This window comes from Myotis myotis, unplaced genomic scaffold, assembly GCF_014108235.1.
Source record: "Myotis myotis isolate mMyoMyo1 unplaced genomic scaffold, mMyoMyo1.p scaffold_m19_p_5, whole genome shotgun sequence".
NCBI lineage: Eukaryota > Metazoa > Chordata > Mammalia > Chiroptera > Vespertilionidae > Myotis > Myotis myotis.
The window spans coordinates 78,205,117-78,229,071 of NW_023416357.1; the positions used below are offsets into that span (position 1 = coordinate 78,205,117).

General features: G+C 42.0%; 1 protein-coding gene across 1 annotated transcript in view; it reads left to right on the plus strand.

Moving 5' to 3' along the window:
* CCDC192 (coiled-coil domain containing 192) overlaps positions 1 to 23,955 on the plus strand; it is a 199,875-nt gene that overhangs the window by 174,922 nt on the left and 998 nt on the right. The window lies entirely within an intron of this gene.

Below are 23,955 nucleotides of genomic sequence, written 5' to 3' on the forward strand. Positions count from 1 at the left end.
CATTGTGGCCCACATAATTAGGGAGACCTGGACATAAGAAGTTAAGGGGTTTACATGCCGGAGGAGGAGACAGAGATGTAAGGAGGCAAATACTAACACTGATCCAGGGTGACCTGATGGGTGAAGAGAAGCTGGAATAACCCTGCGGCTGTTGTGTTCTAAATGCATGTATCCTACACCCTCGCCTACAAATTGGTCACGGGGAGCTAAAAATGCATACATTGTAAATGCCTCAGCATCACAAGTAGTTGAGCTCCTCAATTTATATGCATTTATTGATAAAAGTGGGTATATATAGAATTTTTTTCTTCTAGATTCACAGAGGGGATGACCATGTGCAATAAATGAGAAAGAAGGAGAGGATACCACAATTCTCTATTTTTGCCTTATTTTAAGTCCTATATCCACTTTTATCCCCACGCCCCTCCCCCCCCACCTCCACTTCTCACCAAAAAAAAAGTTTTTGTCGGGAAACAACATGGAAATGCCATAGCCCTGAGACAGTGCCTCCAGGAGGCCCTCCCAGCAGCCTCCCCTGAAAACAGAAATGGTGCACCCACTGGGTTATAAAGATGTTTGCCTGTGATCGCCAACGAGAACCAGTTCCTGGGTTTAGGAGAAAAGGAAGCAGCTGTGCTTTACATTTTATTCAGTGTGGTGTTTAGAGATTACACCAAAGACGCTGGAACTTCAAGCGTTCCAGGAAACCAAGGGTTTCTGGGCTTACAGCCGGCACAGGAGGAAACTGGCTCCTGGGTCCTGGGAGGCTTCTGGTGTAGGCGGGCTTCAGCCTCTCTATCTTGATCCCTTTTGGTGAGAAGAAGGTGTTCACTGGCACTCCCACGTCTCAGACACCCAGGCTTGCTCAAGAAGAGGAACTCCATTCTCTGGCTTTTTTTAAGCAACGGAAATTTCTGGTGTCATTTCTCCTCTCCTGCTCAGCTCTCAGCGAGCTCCATGATGCTTCCAATAACACTTTCTCAGGCTTGTTATGTGGTTCCACAGGTTTACATCTCAGCACAGAAGAACCACAGCCCGCTTCAGACTGCCCCTCCTGCCACCCTGTTACTTAGGTCAAAGGAAGTCTTTTCCATTTAACGTCGCAGCTGTGCTCTGCACGGAGCCCTGACCGACACCAGGTCCCATCATCAAAAGTTAAACCATCCAAAAGCTCTTCCTCACTATGGTAGTATCTAGCCGTGGCTGTTCAGAGCAGAGGGAATATTCTGTTTTACATGTGAACTTTCTAGAGTCATCACGACGCAAGGACAAGTTCAGTGTTTTTGGAATCAAATATACATCTGAATTCCAGCTGTCATTTTCTGCCGTGACCTGGGGTAACTCCGCTAAATGTCTTAAGATGCCTATGGTACTGACCGAGAAAATGAAGCCCAGAGAAATTAAGTGGTTTGCTCCAAGGCACAGAATGAGTAATAGTCCAGGGAGAATTCCAATGCGCTTTACCATATTTTCTTCGGAGTGGGGTCTTCACCTCACTGGGGCTGGAATGCTCTACCCGTTTGGATTAGTATCTGCTATAAACCTATATTTACATCTTCACAGTTGGCCACCTTGATAAGTAAGTAGTTCTACATCTTGCGGCCTCCCTGCCCACAAAAGAGAAAGAAAACATCCTGAGTCCCCTGGAAAAGAGATTTTCAGGATCAGTTCTACCTAGACTGCTGCTTTCTATTAGTAAAACCCAGCTGTGTTTCTGTGGATAAATAGGATGTGGAGATTAAGTCTATTTGGAGAATTTTTAAACACATGACTTTAGGCTCCCTGGAGTTAAAGAGGAAGGAGCCTTAGAAGAATTTTCTCCCAGACATCTCTGGTGATCTTAGGGCTCTTTAATAAGAATAGGTAGTTTAGATTGGGATCTACTGTCAACTTCCTGAAATAAAACCAGATGGACTATCTGGAGACTAGACAGTTCTTCTAACCAGTGGCGCAGGCATCTTAGAGACATGTGCTGGAGGGCAAAGTGAAGTGAACAGCTCCGCAAGTCTCATCCTTCCTGATTCCTTGACTTATCCCAGGTGGGGAAAATGGAAAAAGTAATCAAGAACACCCAGCAATTTGTTTGTTTTGACCCATCCTTGATGGTGTAATAGTGTGAATGTGGATGGAGATTGTGGGGGAAGGGGTATAACATTAAAATAATTGCAGGAGTCAGAATTATTATAACTTGATAAATGTTCCAAAACTAAAATAACTGCTTCTTGCAAATTATAGTAGAGGGAACAAGTAGGAGGGGAGATTGACCTAGTGATAATAAATACCATGGGGGAAACAAGTTTCACATTTTTTGGTTTGGAGAGCTGATTGGTTCAGGATGTTTAAAGAAACGTACATTCTTGCTTTAATAAATCTTGTTAGAGCCACAGATGGAAATGTCTTCTATACTGTCTACCCTGACTATTATAGGTCTACAATTTCTTATCTGAAAATTGGGAGCCAAATATGTTTCAGAATGCAGAATTTTTCACATTTGAAAGGTAATGCCAGTAGGGTCTGGGACAGTATTCCATTATCACACATAGCAATGTTTATACTGAATGAGAGGTATAAACACCATAAATAGCTTCCCATTAGTTCAGATCAGACTTTGCTGCCAATAAATTGAGATCAGGTCAGGTCAGATTTTGCCACCAGATGAACCATGAAAAACTCATTTTGCAGAGTATTTAGGATTTTGGAAATAAAGCTACGGAACTGTGAACTGTATTGTACAAATGGAAACGTCTTCTTGACCATTCTACTGAAAAGAAACACCAGTTGATTTACAGGAATATGGGGAATTTAGATTTGGGGAATGCTTAGAAATCATAGGTAAATGATAAAAATAATGTAGTTAACATTTCTTGAGTAATTATTATCTGCCAGGCATTATTCTAAGAGCTTAACATGAACTAACCCATATACATCCTATCTAATAAAAGAGAAACATGGTAATTAGCGTACGACTGCTACCCTTCTCATTGGCTAATCAGGGCGATATGCAAATTAACTGCCAGCCAAGATGGCGGCCGGCAGCCAGGCAGCTTGAAGCGAACATGAGGCTTGCTTGCTTCAGTGACGGAGGACTTCAACGTTCCCCGCCTGCCTTGCCAGCCTCTGAGCTTGCAGTTAGAAACATAGTTACAAATATAGAAGCTAAACAAAACCCCAGAAACCTGCTTTCAGCGAGCCAGTATCTCAGAGCTGGAGTTGATACAGTGTTTCGATTATAGAACACAAACAAACCAGATACCTTCTTTCAGCAGCAGAGGCCTCAGAGCTGGAGTCAGAGCTAAAGCTGGCCCAGAATAAAAAAGAAAAAAAAAAAAAAAAAGGAGCAATTGGGAGCTTCAGTCACCCGCCAGCCTGAAAACAGCCCTCAGCCCCTCACCCGGACTGGCCAGGCACCCCAGTGGGGAGCCCCACCCTGATCCAGGACACCCTTCAGGGCAAACCAGCCGGCCCCCACACGTGCACCAGGCCTCTATCCTATATAGTAAAAGGGTAATATGCCTCCCAGCACTGGGATCAGCGTGACAGGGGGCAGCGCCCAAACTCCCTGATCGCCCTGTGGCTCTGTGTGTGACAGGGGGCGGGGCCACAACCTCCCTATTCGCCCTGCTCTGTTCATGACAGGGGAAGGCGCCCCAACCCCCTGATCAGCCCTGCTCTGTGCCTGAGCGGGGAGAGCTCCCCAACCCCCTGATCGGCCCTGCTCTGTGTGTGACAGGGTGTGGCACCCCACCCCCCACCCCCACGGGCCCTGCTCTGTGTGTGACGGGGTAGAACCATAACCTCCCCATCGGCCCTGCCCTGAGTGTGAGAGTGGCGGTGCCCCAACCCCCTGATTGGCCCTGCTCTGTGCATGACAGGGGGGAGCTCCCCAACCCCTTGATGGGCCCGGCTCTGTGCGTGAAAGGGTTCGGAGCCCCAACCCCCCTGATGGGCCCTGCTCTGTAAGTGACAGGGGGCAGCGCCCCAACCCCGATTGGCCCTGCTCTGTGCGTGACAGGGGGTGGCGCCGCAACCTCCCCATCGACCCTGCCTTGAGTGTGACAGGGGGCGGTGCCCCAATCCCCCAATCGGCCCTACCCTGAGCGTGACTGGGGGTGGCATCGCAACCTCCCGATCCGCCCTGCTCTGTGCATGATAGGGGGTGGCGCCCCAACTCCCCAATCAGCCCTGCTCTGAACCTGACCAGGGGCTGCACCTAGGGACTGGGCCTGCCCTCTGCCACCCGGGGAGCCGACCTAAGCCAGCAGGTCGTTATCTCCCGAGGGGTCCCAGACTGTGAGAGGGCACAGGCCGGGCTGAGAGGACCCCCCCCCCCCCGAGTGCACAAATTTTTGTGCACCAGGCCTCTAGTCTTTTATAATACTGTGAGGTACTGTATTTATGTATTGATAGACCTATTTACACATGAACAAACTGAAGCATACAGCAAGTGATTATACATATATATTTAACTTACATATGTGCACAGATTGATATCTTTCCTGAACAATAATACTTCAGTTTTATCTTCTGTACAAAGAAACCAGTTCTTATATATCATTCCACTCACATTCCTTTTAACTATAGGAAGCTAAGGGATACATTTTACATTTAAAGTTATTATATCTTCTCAAGCTGCTTGCTTTCTTCAGGGAATGTCTTTTGAATTAGAAAACACATGCAGCCCTAACCGGTTTGGCTCAGTGGATAGAGCATCCGCCTGCGGACTGCAAGGTCCCAGGTTCGATTCCAGCCAAGGGCATGTACCTTGGTTGTGGGCACATCCCCAGTAGGAGGTGTGCAAGAGGCAGCTGATCGATGTTTCTCTCCCATCGATGTTTCTAACTCTCTATCCCTCTCCCTTCCTCTCTGTAAAAAACCAATAAAATATATTTTAAAAAAAAAAAGAAAACACATGCAATTCTTTATCTTGAAACTGGGCCGATTAACAGATTATAGACACAAACAAGCATATTATAAAAATATAAGAGGAATTGAGCATTAGAATATTTCCCTAAGGGTCAAGACTGGCATAGAATCACTGTTTTATCCCCGAGGACTTTGATGCTTATGTATAATAGACACTTTGTGGGATGAATGAGTGAGTCCAAGTTTCCAAAAACCCCCAAAATAACTGAGTCCCATTCAAAAATGCGAATTTGCTTTATTTTACTTACTTTTTTTATCTTAGTTGATGCTAATCCATTAAACTTTTTTATGAAACCAAACTTTTATGTTGGTTTTTATATAAAAGTATAGTATTCCTTTTTTAAAAAAAATATATATTTTATTGATTTTTTACAGAGAGGAAGGGAGAGAGATAGAGTCAGAAACATCAATGAGAGAGAAACATCGATCAGCCGCCTCCCGCACATCCCCCACTGGGGACGTGCCCGCAACCCAGGCACATGCCCCTGACCGGAATCGAACCTGGGACCCCTCAGTCCGCAGGCCAACGCTCTATCCACTGAGCCAAACCGGTTTCGGCAAAGTATAGTATTCTTGATGGAGTGGTAGACAACTTTGTATTTCCTTGCATATATTATTTTAGTTGGTCTCTACTGGCTCTGGTCATGCTTACTAGTATATGTATGTGTATTTATAACTTATATATGCATACGGAATGTGTGACACAGCCAGATAGGATCAGGCCTTATTCAAGCAGCACTTGGAAAATGATGCTGCTTATCCAGTTTTACCACTCCAGGTACTTGATTGCTAGGGTCAGATGCTTCCACCTGGTTCTCATGTCTATCTCCAACAAGATCTGAAGGCTTTTTTGACGAAGAACTTTGTAAAGATGAATGGATTGATAAGGCCTGAAACCATACTATAAAACACACTATATACAGTTTTCTAAATTTACCTAAAGCAAACCATGTAGTTCTCATGTTAATATCCAATCCTACTCATCAAAGAATTTGTAGATAAAAACCAGCTCCTTTCTGGTCCTGTTCATGTTTTGCATCATTGCCACGGTTCTGCAGGATTCACTGTTCTCGCCTGTCCTGCACTGGTCCCAGTTTCAGACTGTATATGGCAGAGTCACACTTTTGTATCAGGGCTTCTGTACTCGAAGCAGAGAATTCTCCATCTATCAGCAGTTGTTCAAAATTCTCCCTCAAAGCACAAAGTTTTTCTCACTGAAATTTGACAGAGGATTCTACTTTACAACTGCATAAGACAGTGCTGGGGATCACTATTTTTCAAAGCATCCTCGTAAAATTGCCCAAGGATTGCGGATTGCTCATTCCTGTAGCTTTTCCCTCAGTGCTGCTTCACTACATCTCCCTCTCCCCCCCCCCCCCCTTTCTCTCTGTACCTTTGTTTCTTCTATCCTGTGCTGCAGGAGCAGGGTGGGCTATTTTGATAGAGTGCAACTTTCAGGTGGGTAAGTTCACATACAAGATTCCCCATTGAATCCTTTATCTGGACTTATCCTCCGTTACTTCCTGTGTCACATTATCGACTTCCTCTCTGGATATTCTTGGACCATACAGACAACATTTACACATGCAGAGATCCACATACCTCATGCCTATACCATCCTTCCAGACAGATGATGATTTGAGGATTTAAACTATCTTACTGGCTTTTCAAACATTTATTATACCAATTATTAGCATTAAACCAATTGTAAGAATCTTCTTTTCAATTTTAATTAAAATTCCTACTTGAGAATTTCACTCATGTGCAAATATGTAACTTAGTGGTTTATCATCAATAGGCTCATAGTTTCCAAGTAGCTAAAAAAAAGTCTACAAAGTATTAACCAAGTTATTTCTGCCCACCTTTTGTCCTTTTTGGTTGTTTCCCGATATTTGTGGTCATAGTGACATTAGACGGATACTCAATAAACTGTTCACTCCTCCCCACCATTTGCTGAAGAAGACAGAGTCACAATCATCATCATTGTCTCCAATTTAACTCAACAAGAATCCAGCACTTATTATGAACCCATTACTGGGCAATATAGGTGTCTAATGGGCTATTATACCAGGTATATGAAGCTTAAGTGCCAACATGTAAACTAACAACACAATACAGTATGTTCAATACCAAAATAGTTTAGAATATATGCCCAGAAGTTCAAAGTCCCTAGTACAATTATAGAATTACAGAGCCAGGAAGAATTTTCATTGATTACATAGGTTCATATTTTTATTTTATAAATAAAGAGGCTGACACACAGAGGGGCTGATATGTGCAAGACTTTAGGAAATTATTGTAGTGGCCATCCATGTACGTGTAGGCCCTGAACCTTCCTCTTGCATCTTTTGGAAGCTGCCCTTTCTTCTCATGCTGAATCATATAATTCACTTCCTGGCTCTTAGATACTATTAATTTGTCCAAGGGTAAAATTATATATATAATTATATATGGTAGCTATTTTGGAAATGATGACATTCTGGCATTAAATATCACTATGCACTAAATAATACATGCTACTACAAATATTTCTTCTTATTCATATTTAAAAAGTCTCTTCAAATGAAAAACAAATATCAGAGCCAAATTTGAACCTAGACTAATTGAATTCTGTGTGAGTTCTTTAGCCAAATAATAATAATAATAATTAATTCAATTTCCCCAATATCAAAATGTCACAATGAATAACTTCTTAATCTTTTTCAAACCAATAAATGGTATTCAAAATTATCATCTTATTCTGCTAGAATTTTGATACTGGTGTAGCTTTTATTACATGTTTTCTATAAATTTGATTCTTATTATTTGCTTTACATGAAGCTATCTTCTAGACAAGAATTAGTCAGTTTATTGAAATTCTTATTAGCAAAATGGCTATAATATGAAATTCATAATAATTGGAAGAGATCTTTCTTTATTCGTTATTCATTCATTCATTCACTTCTCTTCCTGACTTCCTTTCACTTCTGTCAGAAACTTACTGTTAAACAAACAAAATAGAAAGAGACTCATAGATACAGAGAACAGAGTGACAGCTGTCGGAGAGGAAGGGGTTATGGGGCTGGATGAAAAAAGTGAAGGGATTAAGTGACGGCAGGGGGAGCGGGGAGAGGAGGAACAAAACAAAAACCTCAGACACTGATAACAGTATTGTGATTACCAGAGGGAAAGGGGGGTGAGGAGAGGCAGGAGAGGGTAAAGCAGCAATAAATAAAAGGAAACCTGTCTTGGGGTGGTGAACCCACAATATAATATACAGATGATGTATTAGAGGATTGTACCCCTGATACCTATATAATTTTATTAAACAGTCACCCCAATAAATTCAATAAAAATAAATATATAAAAAAGAAAATCATTGATGATGTTATAAGCTTCAACATCAATTGCATATCCCATCCACTGGTTCAGAGATTAGTTTATAACCTAATATAATTTGTCTCACCTACCCCAGAATGTTAATGTATATTAGTCTTAACCAATCATGGTTATTCTATTTGTCTAGAGCCAATGGAATGTGAGGGATATTTATGGAAGCTTATGGGAAAGAAAAGCCTCCTATTTTTTCTGTAGTAGATATTTAGGGACATTCTTCGGCACTAGATAGAAAGGAGGAGGTTTATCCCTGGAAGACAGTGGCAGTCATCTGGCTACCAGAATAGTACCAGGTTTAGAAAGAAGCTGACATTGTAAAGAAAGAGCAGAGAAACCAAAAAACCTTCAGTTATTTAACTGGGTCTACTGGTTCAAGTCTTGCCTGAAACTAGCCCTATCTCAATACATTCTCTTAATTACTTAGGCCATTTAGAGTTGGGCTTCCAGGTTTTTTGGCAACAAAAATGGTAGTGAATGACCCTCTATTATTGGCATTTTGTATAAAAACAGTTTTGTTCACAATGGCAGACTGTTAGTCACCTGCACAAAAGACATTATTCTTTTTAATAAGAACCCCAATTTTATTCATAATTTAGTTGTATAATGTATTTCAGGCATTCTCCCCATGCACCCCAGAATGTTAATGTTTATTAGTTTTACCTAATCATGGTGATTCTATTACCTTGTCAAGGGCTGCTTTAGGAATATAATATAACCATGGATGAAATATTTATATATATGGTAAATTCTGCTGTGATCATCATAGAAGCTTTCCTAAATCCTTAAGAAAGGAAGGGAGGGAGGGAGGGAGGGAGGGAGGGAGGGAGGGAGGGAGGGAGGGGAGGAGAAAGAAAGAAAGAGAAGAAAGGAAGGAAGGAAGGAAGGAAGGAAGGAAGGAAGGAAGGAAGGAAGGAAGGAAGGAAGGAAGAAAGAAAGAAAAACCGGCCATGGGGAGATGAGACAAGACTCCTTTCTCTTTCAACTTTTAGACAATGCCCTGTGAAGAATACAGCTACCTCAACAAATAGAGAAAAACAAGAGAATCTAACAAAGCCAACCTGGCTTTCTTGAGCCACAGAATGAGCTAAGCCTGGAATTCCCCCAACTTCACCCTGTGCAATAATAGACTCCCTATTGTCTAAGTTGCTGATAGTCACTTGTTCTGTTATGTGGAGTTGAAATCACCCTGACTGACATAGTCACAAACGATATTGATTCTATGAGGCCAACTGCAAGTAAAAGTTTACCTTACTTGATTGACTAAACCCAATCTGAGTCTTTAAAAAAGAAAACCAGATATTTTAACAATTTTAGGCACACTTTCTTATTTGAAGGCTTAAGTAGTTGAAAGAATAGAATTGACCAATTAACAGATTAAATTTAAACAATTCCTATATCTTAAACCAAAGACAAAACTGAAACCTTGGCCTGCTGAAAATTAATGTGTCCCTAAGCCTTTGTTTATCCAGGTGGCTAGAACCAGAAGACACTGGGAGGATCATCTTGGAAAGTAGCCAGAACAAATGCCCACAAGTCTTAATGGTAATCCTGCCGCCAATTCTTAAGATTCCTATTACCTTAGCATTTTCTAGTTCAGAAATTAATAATAAATGGGGGGGGGGGGGGAGAATGAGACACCTAGCCTGTTGTTTTATTCAGGAATATTTCATAAACAATTGAGAAATACTTAGACTATGACCCCCATGGATATGCTATAACCCAAGACCAGGAGAATATGTTGATGCAACAAGAATTACATGGGCTTCCGTGGATACCTGACACTAGGGAGGGGGTGGTATGAAGTTGAAAAGCAGCCTACACATTTCAGACCCACTCTTTAAAAAAAAATACATTTTTATTGATTTCAGAGAGGAAGGGAGAGGGAGAGAGATATAGAAACATCAATGATGAGAAACAATCATTGATTAGCTGCCTCCTGCACTCCCCCTACTGGGGATCGAGTCCGCAACCCAGGCCTGTGCCCTGACTGGGAATCGAACCATGACCTCCTGGTTCAAAGATCAATGCTCAACCGTGCTCAAAGTTGGCCAGGCCAGACCCGCTCTTATGTGAGAATTTGGGTACTATTGATCATAATAATAGAAATATGATGTAAACATTTACTCTGCTTTAGTGTGATTGCTAAACAAGTTCTTTTTTTTCATATATTTTTATTGATTTGAGAGAGGAAGTGAAAGGAAGAGAGAAATAGAAACATCAATGATGAAAGAGAATCATGGATTGGCTGCCTCCTGCATGCCCCCTACTGGGGATCCAGCCTGCAACCCAGGCATGTGCCCTTGACTGGAATTGAACCTGGAACTCTTCAGTCCACAGGTTGATGCTCTATGTACTGAGCCAAACCAGCTAGGGTGCTAAACAAGTTCTTAGTAAAATACCATAAAGTAGGAGCTCTCTAAGTGTTCATTTCTTTCCTCACTTCCCTTTCTTCCTCTCTTGACCTCTTGTCTTATGATTATAACTAGAGGCCCAGTGCATGAATTCATGCATAGGTGGGGTCCCTCGGCCTGGCCGGCGATCAGGGCCATCAGGGGGGCTGGCCAGTGGGAGGGATCGCAGGAGGTTGGCCTGCTAGCCCCCCATCAGGGCTGATCAGGGCAGGGGCTGGCCGGGGAGGAGGGGCTGTGGGAAGTTGGCCAGCCAGGGGGAGAGGGGCCGTGGGAGGTTGGCTGTGGGAGTGCACTGATCACCAGGGGGCAGCTCCTAAGTTGAGCGTCTACCCCCTGGTGGTCAGTGCATGTCATAGAGACTGGTCGATCGGCTGTTCCAGTCGTAACAGTTGCTTAGGCTTTTATATATATATAGATTACAAAGAAGGGCTATATAAAAAGTAAAACCATAGTTATAGAAGTTCTTTGACAACTCTAAAATTATAAATATTATTTTTCTCATATTTTTGTATAATATGTTCAAAATACATACAACAAAACTTCCCAGTATAAGCCTGGAAGCCTTTTGCTGAATACTGTACTTAATCTCCTAGACCAGCGGTCACCAACCTTTCGGACCTCACAGACCACCAGTGGTCTGCGGACCACTGGTTGGTGACCGCTATCCTAGACAATAGTTTGTGCTTCTCTAAAGTGCATTAGATTTAAGCTGAACCTGAAAAGAACTTCTTTACCGTTAGCTTAATAATGTTCTTGAGGCATATAATTTATGTGGCCAAGTATATAACTAATGGAAAACCATCTATCAAAATTAATGCTTGTACCAAATATTTGAAGATTTTCTACATAAAGAAAAGCTTGTTTGCGTTCCCTCTTGGGATATTTCTCCATCACTTTTGAATTACATATTGAAATTTCAAAAAATATATAATCAACTGATAAAAATGGAATGGCATGCCACTGGGAGGAGGAATTGAAAGGACTGTGTTCCACAGGCTGTCCTCAAGAACAGGGCATTTTTATGCTGCCCATTTAGCAATGTAGCAGAAACATCCCTGGTCCTCATCCATTTCTGAGTCAGTTTTTACTGTTGTCTTATTACTATAAAATTTAAAGTAACAGAAAGTTGCACAAAATGAAAGGGAATTAATAAAAAAAAAACAAATTAGATATGATTACCTATAGAGGAGGTAAGATTGATAAGCAGTGTTGGTTTCTGTGAGCAATTTCTCTCAAGTGTGCAAGGGCCCTCCCACTTTGATGCTTTTTACCTACTTCGACTCTGCTATTTCTTCTCATGCATTTAATCCACTTTTATGTCTCCTTCTCTACAACCTGCTTCCTCTTGATCTTTTCTGAATTGAACCCTGTATGTCCAAGTGCTCACGCGGGCCACTCTAAAGCCCATTTGTGTCATCTGATAAGTGGTCCTCACCAGCTTGTTAGTTGCTTATGACAAATTACTATTTTTATAATGTGACTAAAGCTGGGGAGGAAATAATGGCATTTGAGAAAGTCCTTAATAAAATAGTACCCCAGCCCTGGCCAGTTTTCTCAGTGGTTAGAGCATCAGCCCACAGACAGAGGGGTCTTGGGTTTGATTCCTGGTCAAGGGCACATACAAGGGTTTCAGGTTTGATCCCTGACCCTGGTCAGGGCATGTGCAGGAGGCAACCAAACAATGTGTCTCTCACATGGATGTTTCTCTTTCTCTCTCTCTCTCTTTCCCCTCTTCCCTCCGTTCCACTCTCTCTAAAAATCAATTGAAAAAATATCCTCAGGTAAGGATTAACAACAACAACAACAAAAATAGTACCTTAGAGAGATTAAGAATGTAATTTTTGAATGAGAATTACAACGCACAGAGGTGAAGGATTTTGCAGGAGCCTGACCTAATGGGTGTGGACCCTATTAGATAAAGTTAGGAGTTTAAATCAACAGAACTCTGTAATAAGATGGATGGAAGAGCATGGAAGGGCAGAGGAGGAATCTAATGTAAATCTCATATCTGATGTTAGCACATAGGTGCACGATGATGCCATTTTATCCAGCTAGTGAACACTGGAAAGAGATCAATTTTGGAAGTTAGATAATGAGTCCAGTCTTGTACATATTGCATCTGAGATGTTTATGAGATATATCATTGGGGTGGTGCAGAGTCCAGAGCTCAGATCTAACCTAGAGTGGTAAATGTGGGCCTCATTCACACAAATAGATTGCAACCAAGGCCACAGGAGCTACTGAAATTACCTATGAAGAGAAAGAAGAAAGTTTAAGACCAGGAATATAGGGATATCCATATAGTAATTGCTCTGAGAAGGAGCCCACAAAATGAGACCATAGGAGTAGTCACAAAGTTTGGAGGAAGAGTGTCATATTACAGAAGTGAAGGGAAGGGTGTTTTAAAGGGGCCTGTCAACTGTGACAAATATTCAGAGGTCATTCAAGATGATCCTTCTTTCTAAACCTCCCTATTTCTCAAGTACTCTGACAAGCTTGCTGAGAATTATGGATGGAGCCTTAAGTTTCCACTACTTGATGTTTTACATAAGTAAAAATGCCGGTAATGAATTTCAGCAAGATCATTCTCAAATGACAGAGTGTTCAACACTTGGAGAATTTGTTCTGGGTGATGTGAAGATCCCATTAGCAGGAGTTGATTTCATCATTTTAAATGGTCCAGGGCAAAATAAATGAACAACCCAAATAAATTCTTGTGATCCTTCAGCTGCTATTTTTAAAGAAGACATTATTCTGACACTTGTTAAAATGGTAAGGAAGACTATATTCAGGACTAATAGGGTAGACAATCACATTAGGGAAGAGAGGTTGGCTCAACTCTGAATATAACAAGGAAAAGTGGGGATTTGTAGCCGAAGAGCAGAGTGGTAGGATGTACAGATAGGAGATGGCTAAGAGGAGAAGGAAGGTGGGCCACAGTGATCAGGTATCACCTGAAGGGTTAGTGAAAGATGAGAAATTGCATCAGATATTGAGAATGATCAGATACCAAGGATGGGGGATTCTCTCTAAAATGACTTAGCAAGGTTCTTGCTACAACTGGGCTGTTAAGGATTAGTCAAGACAAGGCTCAGATGAGCCTGATTAAAGTTTGGTGAAGGAGAAAGTCTTTGTCACTACAGTATTATTTGCAATTTATTACATCTTATGCACTGACTCCTTAACTCCAGCCAAGCAGTACAGCAGTACTGAGTCTAGACCTAGCACTCTATCTAGGGAACTCATAAAATTCAATGTTCCTATCACTATCATCCTAAAGCTACTCAGAAAATGAGTAAGATTTAAGGAAGAGAGGGAGCCATGTACTGTGAGGTTTAGTTGTCTATGTCACTCAAAATCTTGCACACAAAAATGAGTGTACCCAAGTGCCCTGTTGTTGGGAACATTTAAGAGCAGTGTCAAATCCGCAAAATCAAAATGACTTGCTACCCCTCTTTCCAAACCACGTTCCCTTGCATAGTTTAAACAAGCAAATCCTGATCAACAAAAATAATGAATCCTTTATCCCATCTTTCAGCACACATGCACACAAAACAACCAATTGTCGTTATCAAAAAATAACTAACCCTGACAATACTATTATTACTAGAGCATCATTTTATTTCTCAATGCCACACAACACAGAAACTGGAATATCTTTCGAAAATTAATATCAATAAACTAAGTTGGCATTTCTCATTTTATAACCCCTGTGCATCAGGAAGAAACACAGAGGAAAGGCTCACTGTTAGCTGCTCTAGTGCAACAGGCAGTCCAAGTAATGTTACATAACCTCTACTCTTGTTCCTCCGATTGACCTGAGTCCATACTGATCCCATGTCAGATAAGCATAAAAACAGGCCTCATCTGTTGTCTCTTCTTTTCCTTCCTTTCTCACAACCCCTTAGGTCTCTCCCTCTCTTGAATTTCCTGTTCTCCTATCAGGATCCATTTTTACCTTGTTGGCCTCTGGCCAGGCTGTCCGTCATTGGGCTCATTCATTATTCTCTTCAAAGGGGACTTCAGGTCCAGCTAAAAGGAAAAGGTAGAAGGGCTTCAAAAATAAAATTAAAAAAATTTTAAAAAAATAACAAACCTTTCTTCCGCTTAGATTGATTTTTCTCTTGCCATACCTCAGGTGAATTGTTATACTAACAGTGTTTGTGTCGTTTCTCAACCTTGTCGAAGAACTCCTATAGAATAACCTGATGTGATCCGAGACCCTGGAGGGGTTGGGAAGGATCCCTGCCCAGAAAGGGAGCTCTTAGACCAAGTTACCCTGTGCTGTTCTACCCTCACCCAAGTAAAACATCTCACCCCAGTGGTGTAGAGAGAAGGTGGAAAACAGCACTGCAACCTGCCCAGCGGGCAGTGTGTGGCCACTGTTCCATATACAAGCCTATATCCATGTACTTATATTCTTTTTGAAACATCCTTGCTCACTTTTCCACAAAACACCTCTCCCCGCCTCCTGCACTACTGCCAAGATTTCACACAGCCTTCTGTGACTGTTCTTAACAGTCCTCTTGGACACCGTCACTGATTCTAGCGTCGCTGATTCTCCCGGCAGGAAACCCTTGATTCAGAGCCGCAGAAAGGGGTTCTATTCCTCCCTGTGTGGCAGGGGTAGCTGCTAGACTCATGGGAGCTGGGGAGCCACTGTGCTTCCACCCGGAGGCGTGATCTCTCCCTTCCCCACCCACTCCTCGTGATTAGGAAAAGAGAGACTCCTCTCCAGACCACTTGTGAGGAAGGGGTCCATCCCTTCCCTGGGAAACAGAAACAGAAGCCAAAACAGAAACAAACCCTAAAGAATTCCTCATTTTCTCTGGATATTCTGGAAATAATTCAGCCAAGCTAGAACTGACGAGGTGCTGCTGAGCTTTGAGCTAGTGAGAGGAGGAGTGGGTGCCAAAAGGACCATGGATGCATTTGGTCAGTGAGTAACGTTTACAGGCTGAGCCATGTCAGGTGACAGGGCAGAGGCACAAGGACTATGTTAGAGGTGCTCTCTCTCCTCTCACTGTGGGATGGCAGTCTTGTCAAGAAGAGGCTTGCCTGGGAGATTTCTGGCCTACCTTTTAGGATTTAGCCAAAAGCTTAGTTCATCGTGCCTTGTTACAGGTCAGCAGAAATTAAATTGCAAAAACCTGGCTGATCATCAGAATTACCTGGAGAGCTTCGTAAAGATATAGATTCCCAGACACCCCCCTGGATTCACTCAGCAGAATTTCAGCAGCGAGGCTTGATTCTCCGCACAAATGAAGCTTTCAGCTGTCAGCTTGGAGAACCATTTTTATAGCCCACAGAATCTAAGTCAGATCTGGGAGAGATCTATTCTAACTTTTCCATTTTTTTAATTAAAAAAGAGCTTAAACTCAGAGTTTTTAAGTGCAATGTTGTACAATCATGACAATTTATTATCTGGCAAAAAATATGCAGTAATGAAAAATTGTGTGTGAAAAAAAAATATGTGCCTGGTGAGGAAACATAGGAACCAAACTAATGATACACCGATTAAAACCTTTGGGCCAGCCATTGCTATCATATATGCACTTAACTTTCATTCATTTATTCACTAAAAAAAAAATGACAATAGCCCTAGCTGATTTGGCTCAATGTATAGAGAGTCAGCCTGCAGACTGAAGGGTCCCAGGTTCGATTCTGGTCAAGGTCACATGCCTGGGTTGTGGGCTCGATCCCCAGTAGGGGGCCTGCAGGAGGCAGCCAATCGATGATTCTCTCTCCTCATTTTTCTATCTTTCTCTCCCTCTTTCTTCCTCTCTGAAACCAATAAAAACCTAGTGTGGGGTGAGAGACTACCAACAAGGGAGAAATAAAATACAGAGTAATCAGAAATAGCATGTCAGTGATAAAAAAACAAAAAAACAAAAACAAACAAACAAACAAACAAAAAACCACCACCAGGAAACAGGGATTTGACGGGTTTAGCAATCGGCATCAGGTTGAAATTGTAGGCAAGATGGCCAGGGAAGGGTTTCATTGTGTTAAGCTTACTTTGGAAAGGAAGGACCTGAAGGAACTGAGAGCTAATCATATATGTATCAGGGGTACAATTATCAAGGCAGAGGAAATAGCAAACACAAAGGCCCTGGGGTAGGAACACGCCTGGTCTGTTAGGGCTGAGGTCAGTGGGAATGTAGCAGAATGAATGAGGAGAGGAGGAACAGGAGAGGTGTCAGAGAGGTAAAGGGAGGGGGTAGGGGAGAGGGGATCATATAGGACTTTGCAGGGTACGCACTTGGGTTTTTAGTCTTGCCTGAAATGAAACATCAGTAGAGGATTTTGGACACAAGAGTGTCAAGACCCAACATATATTTGAATGAGACATCTCCGTGCAGAGTTGCAACCAGACTGAAGGGCAGTAACAGAAGTAGGGTGGCCAGATATGAAGCAACTGCGATACTTAAACTACATGTGCTGGGCAAGAGAATTAACATATGCCTCAGAGTGACATAGGAGGGAGGCAAGGAGTCTGCAGTTCCCTCCGCCTGCTTGGCTGCCACACATCCTACAGTGAGAGCATTCTGCCGCCACCGGAGTGATGCTAGCAGTTACAGGTGAATGATTTTCTTCCTCCCTGGTCTCCAAACACCAAATAAGTCCTCAAAGCATCCACATCAGTCAGACCCCTTGTGCTGGTTCTGGAGACAGGTGAGGGCACAGCATCAGCCTCTGTTTGAGGCCCATTGAACTTGAGGCAACAAGTGCTTCCTACAGTCTCTCTTGCGCTTCTTGTTTTCCCAAGTGTTTTTGCATCGAGTGTTCTATAAGCTCTCTGATCTCATTGCTCCCGAAGAAACTAACTTCTCCATGTAATGAGGGCTGCAGCCTTTCCATCATTGTTGCAACTAAGTATCTTGTCCCCTCCAAAGCACTTATTAAAACAGATAATTTTAAGTTTTAGGTATGGAGCTGTTGGGCTGTTTCTAGGTGAAAACATATTTACTCCAGTCTGCCACTGCACTTCAAATGTTTCCTCTAAAGCAGGGGTCCTCAAACTTTTTAAACAGGGGGCCAGTTCATTGTCCCTCAGACCGTTGGAGGGCCAGATTCTAGTTTAAAAAAACACTATGAACAAATTCCTATGCACACTGCACAATCTTATTTTGAAGTAAAAAAACAAAACAGGAACAAATACAATATTTGTATTTGCATGTGGCCCGCGGGCCGTAGTTTGAGGACCCCTGCTCTAAAGCATAATCCTGTAATGTGAATGGTTATCAGCCTTGGCTAGTGTGGCTCAGTGGTCAGAGCATCGCCCCACACACCGAAGAGCCACAGGTTCAATTCCTGGTCAAGGGCAAGTACCGGGGTTATAGGTTCAATCCACACTGCCCCAGTTGGGATGTGTGCAGGAGGAAACTAATCAATAGGTCTCTCTCACATCAATGTTTCTGTCTGTCTGTCAGTCTCCCTCTGTCTCTCTTTCCTCCCTCCTTTCTTCCCTTCCACTCTCTCTAAAAAATCAACAGAAAAAATATCCTCAGGTGAGGATTAACAACAACAAAAAGAATGGCTATCATTATGAAATGGAAAGTTTTGTAATACATATGGAAAATTCCTAGCAAATATCACACTGTATTTTAATCCTTTTAACTGACCATACTGATTTGCCAGTCAAATCTGTTCTTATAATGCTGCTTGTTTATCCCAAATCCACAAACACCTGCCAACTTCAGATGTATTTTAAGTGTCCGCAGCATTAGTAGAAAGACATCGAAAACCCTTCCAACTCAATCATTTGCCACTACAGAGACTGGTCTCTATACAAATAAAAACATCGAAGGGGGAAGGTAGAGAAATCTTCAAGAAGTAAAACTAATCTGATTTCCAAGAAGTAAAATATTTGTGCAAAAAATAAGTGAATCATCTATTCCAGAGAATTACCATTCTCAAGTGTTCACTGGAAAAGTCTAGAGAAGGATAGAAAACTAGGAAGGTTTTTTATTGTCATTTTGTTTTTTGTGCAAGCAGTGAGAGGAATGTCTTGACAGATGTGCCAGTTTTCAAGTCCAAGTATGACAATAGTTGAAACTGGACTCCCTTGTGGTTACTGAGAAATATACACAGCTTTCAAAACCAACATGTAGGTGAGTCAGAGTGATGGGCATTTGTACAGAGGAGGAAGCTGACATAGTCTTTCAGGCCAAACAGTAAACCTGGGTGGCTCTGGCGGAATGAGGTATTTAATCACCTCACCCTTAAGAGTCTTTCTTCTTGAGTAAATAGTTGGCAGCCTTGGTCACTAGCTTGAAAGGCAGAGAGAAAAGCAAGGGTTCACAAGTGAGTACCCAGCAGAGGTGTTTGTTTAGGCTAAATCCTAAATGTCCTGTAGGGCCCAACTCAGTGTTCTTCCCTGCACAACTGTGACTGTAGGAGCCATCGCATCTGATTCATTCTCTATGTGTCCCTGTGTCCAATTACTGAATAAATGAAAGAAGATGACCGTGGAGGATACTTGAGACCCAACTGGGAACATGTGTGCTCCCCATTGCTAGAGATATCTGAATCAGAAACTAGATCAGCAATTCTCTGTTCAAGGAGTGGTAGCATAATGAAGGGATCAAACGGGGAACAACCTTTTTAGAAATATTTAGAAAAATATAGAAAAAGCTCTCCAACCATTCACTGAGCCAGCCATCAGCACTGCATCACTGTTTACACAGAACTATTAACTTCCTGGATTCCCCAGGCAATGCTTTCAGGTAGCATAGGTTCTTGGACCTGCCTCTCCACCACATCTCCTTTCTCGAATTAGCAAGTTGCAGCCTGCTTTCCTCCCCTATGTCCCTCCCAGCCTTCCACACCTGTCGGATAGCTCTGTAACAGTGGGTAGCGTGATGGCAAAACACAAATTTTATTCATTGATTCCAATTGGCAGGTGACCTCTGAAGAGCTGGAGGGACACCAGTGTCTAAGAGCCACTCCCTTAGAAAATAATCAGCTGGGGGTGTTGTAGAAAAAACTCCTAAACAGGCGGGACCACATCGCTCACAAAATGCACATCCCAATTCTCAGTGTCTAAGATAATCCTTACACTATAATTTGTTCTGCTGTGAACTATTTAGTCATTTTGACAGAATTCTCATGTGGCACTTTGCTAAGAGTGTTGAGAATATGAAGAATGAGAAGTTGGAAATGGTCAATGAAGAATGAGAAGTTGGAAATGGTCAAAGGCAAATGTCACAATTTCTTCTGGGCCTTTTTTCTTTCCAGGCTGACATTACAGAACTAAGCATAGTCTGGCCCAGCTGTGGGCAGAGGTTTCCATTATCTATCCTCTTCCTGAACCTTTCTAAACCTGTGCAACTATATCACCCCTTCTCCTACCTCCTCTTCGCTATGCCCGAAAGCCCTCATTCTCACTCTTGGAGGCAGAAAGAGAGGAATTCGTGAAAAATGGCATGTGCTTGTGAAAAACCTCCACAACAGTAGCCATTTTAATGAGTTCATATTCTGGCTGTGGCTAATCAGATTTGCACCCCTTTTCTGACAGATGAGAAGAATTTCTCTTGTCTCTGGCTCTCCTTGAGCCTCTGGGATGGGTTACACCTAAGATTATCTGTTCAGATGACAAAACCTCACACTACAGGTTAGCCATGGCCTTGGCAAGGCTACCTGAGCTGCTAGGGAAAGCCTCGCAGAGACCACAGGTGTTTGAGATTTGGGGACATGTAACACTGCCGGCACCTTAGGGCCACACATCCCTTCCAGATTAGGGAGCCTCAACTAGAAGACAGCAGGTCATGAGAAGGTTAGTGGTAGAGTCTGGAAAACTGTGGCCTTGGGTTATTTCCAATACCAATAGGATCTGAGACTCCTGGAGTCCCCCACTTTGTTGAAGAGTTTAGAACACTTTTGATGTTTGTAATGTGTTTAGAAACAGACAAACATATTTTTGTTCTGGGTGTAAAGAGGTTATTTAGTAGTAAAATACACTTGTTATGAGAAATTTCTTTTTTGGTGTATATATTCTTTAACTTATCACATCATCATTTTCATTTAATACACAAAAACGGTGCAGCAGGAATAGAAGACCTCATGCCATCTCTCCTTTTCTTACCTTCACACTCCTTCTCTACTCCTTTTCTAACTGTCTTCACCCTGTGCTACAGTCTGAATGCGCCCACCCCCATATTCATGTGTTGTATCCCTAACCTCCCATGTAGTAGTAGAAGGAGTTGGTGCCTTTGGAAATTAATTAGGTTTAAATGAGGTCAGGAGGATGAGGCTCTCTTACTAAGATTAGTGCCCCTATAAGAAGAAACACGAAGAGCTTGTGGTTTCTCTCCACCAGGTGAGGACACACAGAAAGGTGGCTATCTGCACACCAGTAAGGGAGTTTTCACCAGAACGCAATCATGCTGGAACCATGATCTTGGACATCCAGCCTCTAGAACTCCGAAAAAATAAATTTCTGTTAAATCCCCCAGTCTATGATATTTTGTTATGGGAGCCTGAGCTGACCAAGACACCTGGCCTCTTTTTCTCTACTACTACACTTGTCTGGGAGGACAGAGACAGAAATGTAGACCTACTGACAACAATGCCTATGGAATGCCACCTGCTGCATTTTTGCCCCTTTATCATTAGAATTAGGTGAACAAACTATTCTACCTACATTGCAAACTATTTTACCCTTTTGACTAGATTGCCTTCTGGAGTGATAGTAAACCCTTTCTTCGTTGTGCCAATTGGTAGAGAGAACTTTTCCTGAAAGGAAGGGGTACACTGGGGAAAGAAAAGTTTGGAGGGGCCTGGTCGGTATGGCTCAGTGGTTGAGAGTTGACCCAGGAACCAAGAGGTCACTGATTTGATTCCCGGTTAGGACACATGCCCGGGTTGTGGGCTCCAACTCCAGTAGGAGGCAGCCAATCATAGATGTTTCTCTCTCATAGATGTTTCTATCTCTCTATCCCTCTCCCTCTCTCTCTAAAATTAATTTTTAAAAATATATTTTTAAAAAGAAAAGATTGGAGGAGAGGTCAAAGAGAAGGTGGCAGGCCTGTACCAGGCGAGAGGCTCCTGATGCACCCCTCCATGCCTGAGCCTCACTGAGCCCCAGGTTTCCCCATCCTTTCCTTAGCATCTTCCCATTGCCTCTTGTTGCCACTCCCATCTTTTCTCTTTTCTTTTCTCTCATTTTAACACATAAGAACCCATCCTCCCAAGCCCCAATTATCATGCCTCTCCCCTCTGGGGTAACAGAAAGGCAATCTAGGTATGTGCTAAGAGTTGAGGACCAGTCCTCGTCCCTCCCAAAGAACAACTGTACACATTAACTAGAGTTATGTACAAGGAACACATTCACCTGGGCCTCAGAGAGCACTCATCCAAAAAGAAACTCAGGATGTAAAAGGTGAAGAGATTGAGAAGTACAAATTGGTAGTTACAAAGTATTCTTGCGGATGTAAAGTACAGGATAGGGAATATAGTCAATAATATTGTAATAACAATGTATGGTGCCCAGTGGGTAGTGGAAATATCAGGGGGGACATAGTGATTAGTACATGATTACCTAACCACTATGCTATACACTTGAAATTAATACAAAATAATATGAATGTAATTGAAAAAAATTGTTAAATAAAAATAAAAGGAAACTCTAGCCCAGTCACTATTCAATAGAAAATGATGAGTCACAAATAATATTTTAAATTTTTTAGTAGCCACATTTTTCAAAAAGTAAAAACAAATGAGTGAAATTAATCTTTAAAATGTATTTTAACACAATAGATCCCAAGTATCATTTTAATATATAATTCTTAAAATTTAATGAGATATTTCACATTTTTTTAACCTAAGTCTTTTTATTTTATTTTATTTATTTATTTTTTAAAATATATTTTATTGATTTTTTTACAGAGAGGAAGGGAGAGAGATAGTTAGAAACATCGATGAGAGAGAAACATCGATCAGCTGCCTCCTGCACATCTCCCACTGGGGATGTGCCCGCAACCCAGGTACATGCCCTTGACTGGAATTGAACCTGGGACCTTTCAGTTCGCAGGCCGATGCTCTATCCACCAAGACAAACCGGTTTTGGCAAACTAAGTCTTTTTAAAAATATATTTTTTTTATTGATTTCAGAGAGGAAGGAAAGAGAGAGGTAGAAACATCAATGATGAAAGATAATCATTGATGGGCTGCTTCCTACATGCCCCACTCAGGGAATAGAGCCACAACCCAGCATGTGCCCCAGCCTATAATGCAACCATGACCTCCTGGTCCATAGGTTGACGCTTAACCTCTGAGCCATGCTGGCCAAGCTAAACTAAGTCTTTTCAATCAAATGTGCATCTCAATTATAGCATATCTCAATTCAGATTAGCCACATTCAATTAGTTAATGGCCACATATGATTAGTGGCTATCATATTGGACAGCACAGCTCTGGCAGGTAAAAGGAAAGGTGAGGCCCTGGCCTACTGCCACATGGACTCCCACCTGGGCATAAAAGTACAGGCCTACTGCAGACGCAACAAACTAAATGCTCCTTTAAGATCTGAGATTTTTTCATGGCTTTTAAAGAAAGGTAATAAAAAATATATATTCCTTAAATATTATTGTTAGAATTTCAAATGTTCAGAACAAAAATTTCTCCATGGTTTCTTGAAAGCTAAGTATGTTGATAATAATTTCTAGGAGCAGAAACAGTCTGATCTCTCCTCCCATCAGTTTTATGAGGCCAAAAGCACCCTGCCCACTGTGTAATTCAGTGCACAAGCTTTCTCCCTGGGCTCCCTTAGGAAAGTGATGGCTTCAACTTAGTCCTATTTGCTGAGAAATGGGTGACTGCCTGCCTTCATGGACTACCACAGCTAAGCCGTCTCATCTTCAGCAGCTACACAATAGTAGCAGGCTTTGTATTCTCAACTAGAAGTGCAGCTGTGAGGTTTGTTCTCACTGGGGATCGAGTGAATGCTGAACCTTCTACTATAACAACTAGCTATCAAGGCCATCAGATTCATCCATATGCTACTGGCTCTATTATTCCTACAATTGAACCCAAATGTTGGTGTCTCTTCCAATCGCTGAAATCTGCCTTTTTTATATAACACAAGAAATAATTTTAATGGTTTTTGGAAATTTCAGGATGAGAGTGTTAAAGAAGATGTTGCTAAAGTCTAATGTGATGAGGTTTGCTTTCAGCAGCTAAATTTTTTGATGATTGAGTGAAATTTCTTTTCAAGGATTTCCGGCTGCCGGCCACTAATCTTTCA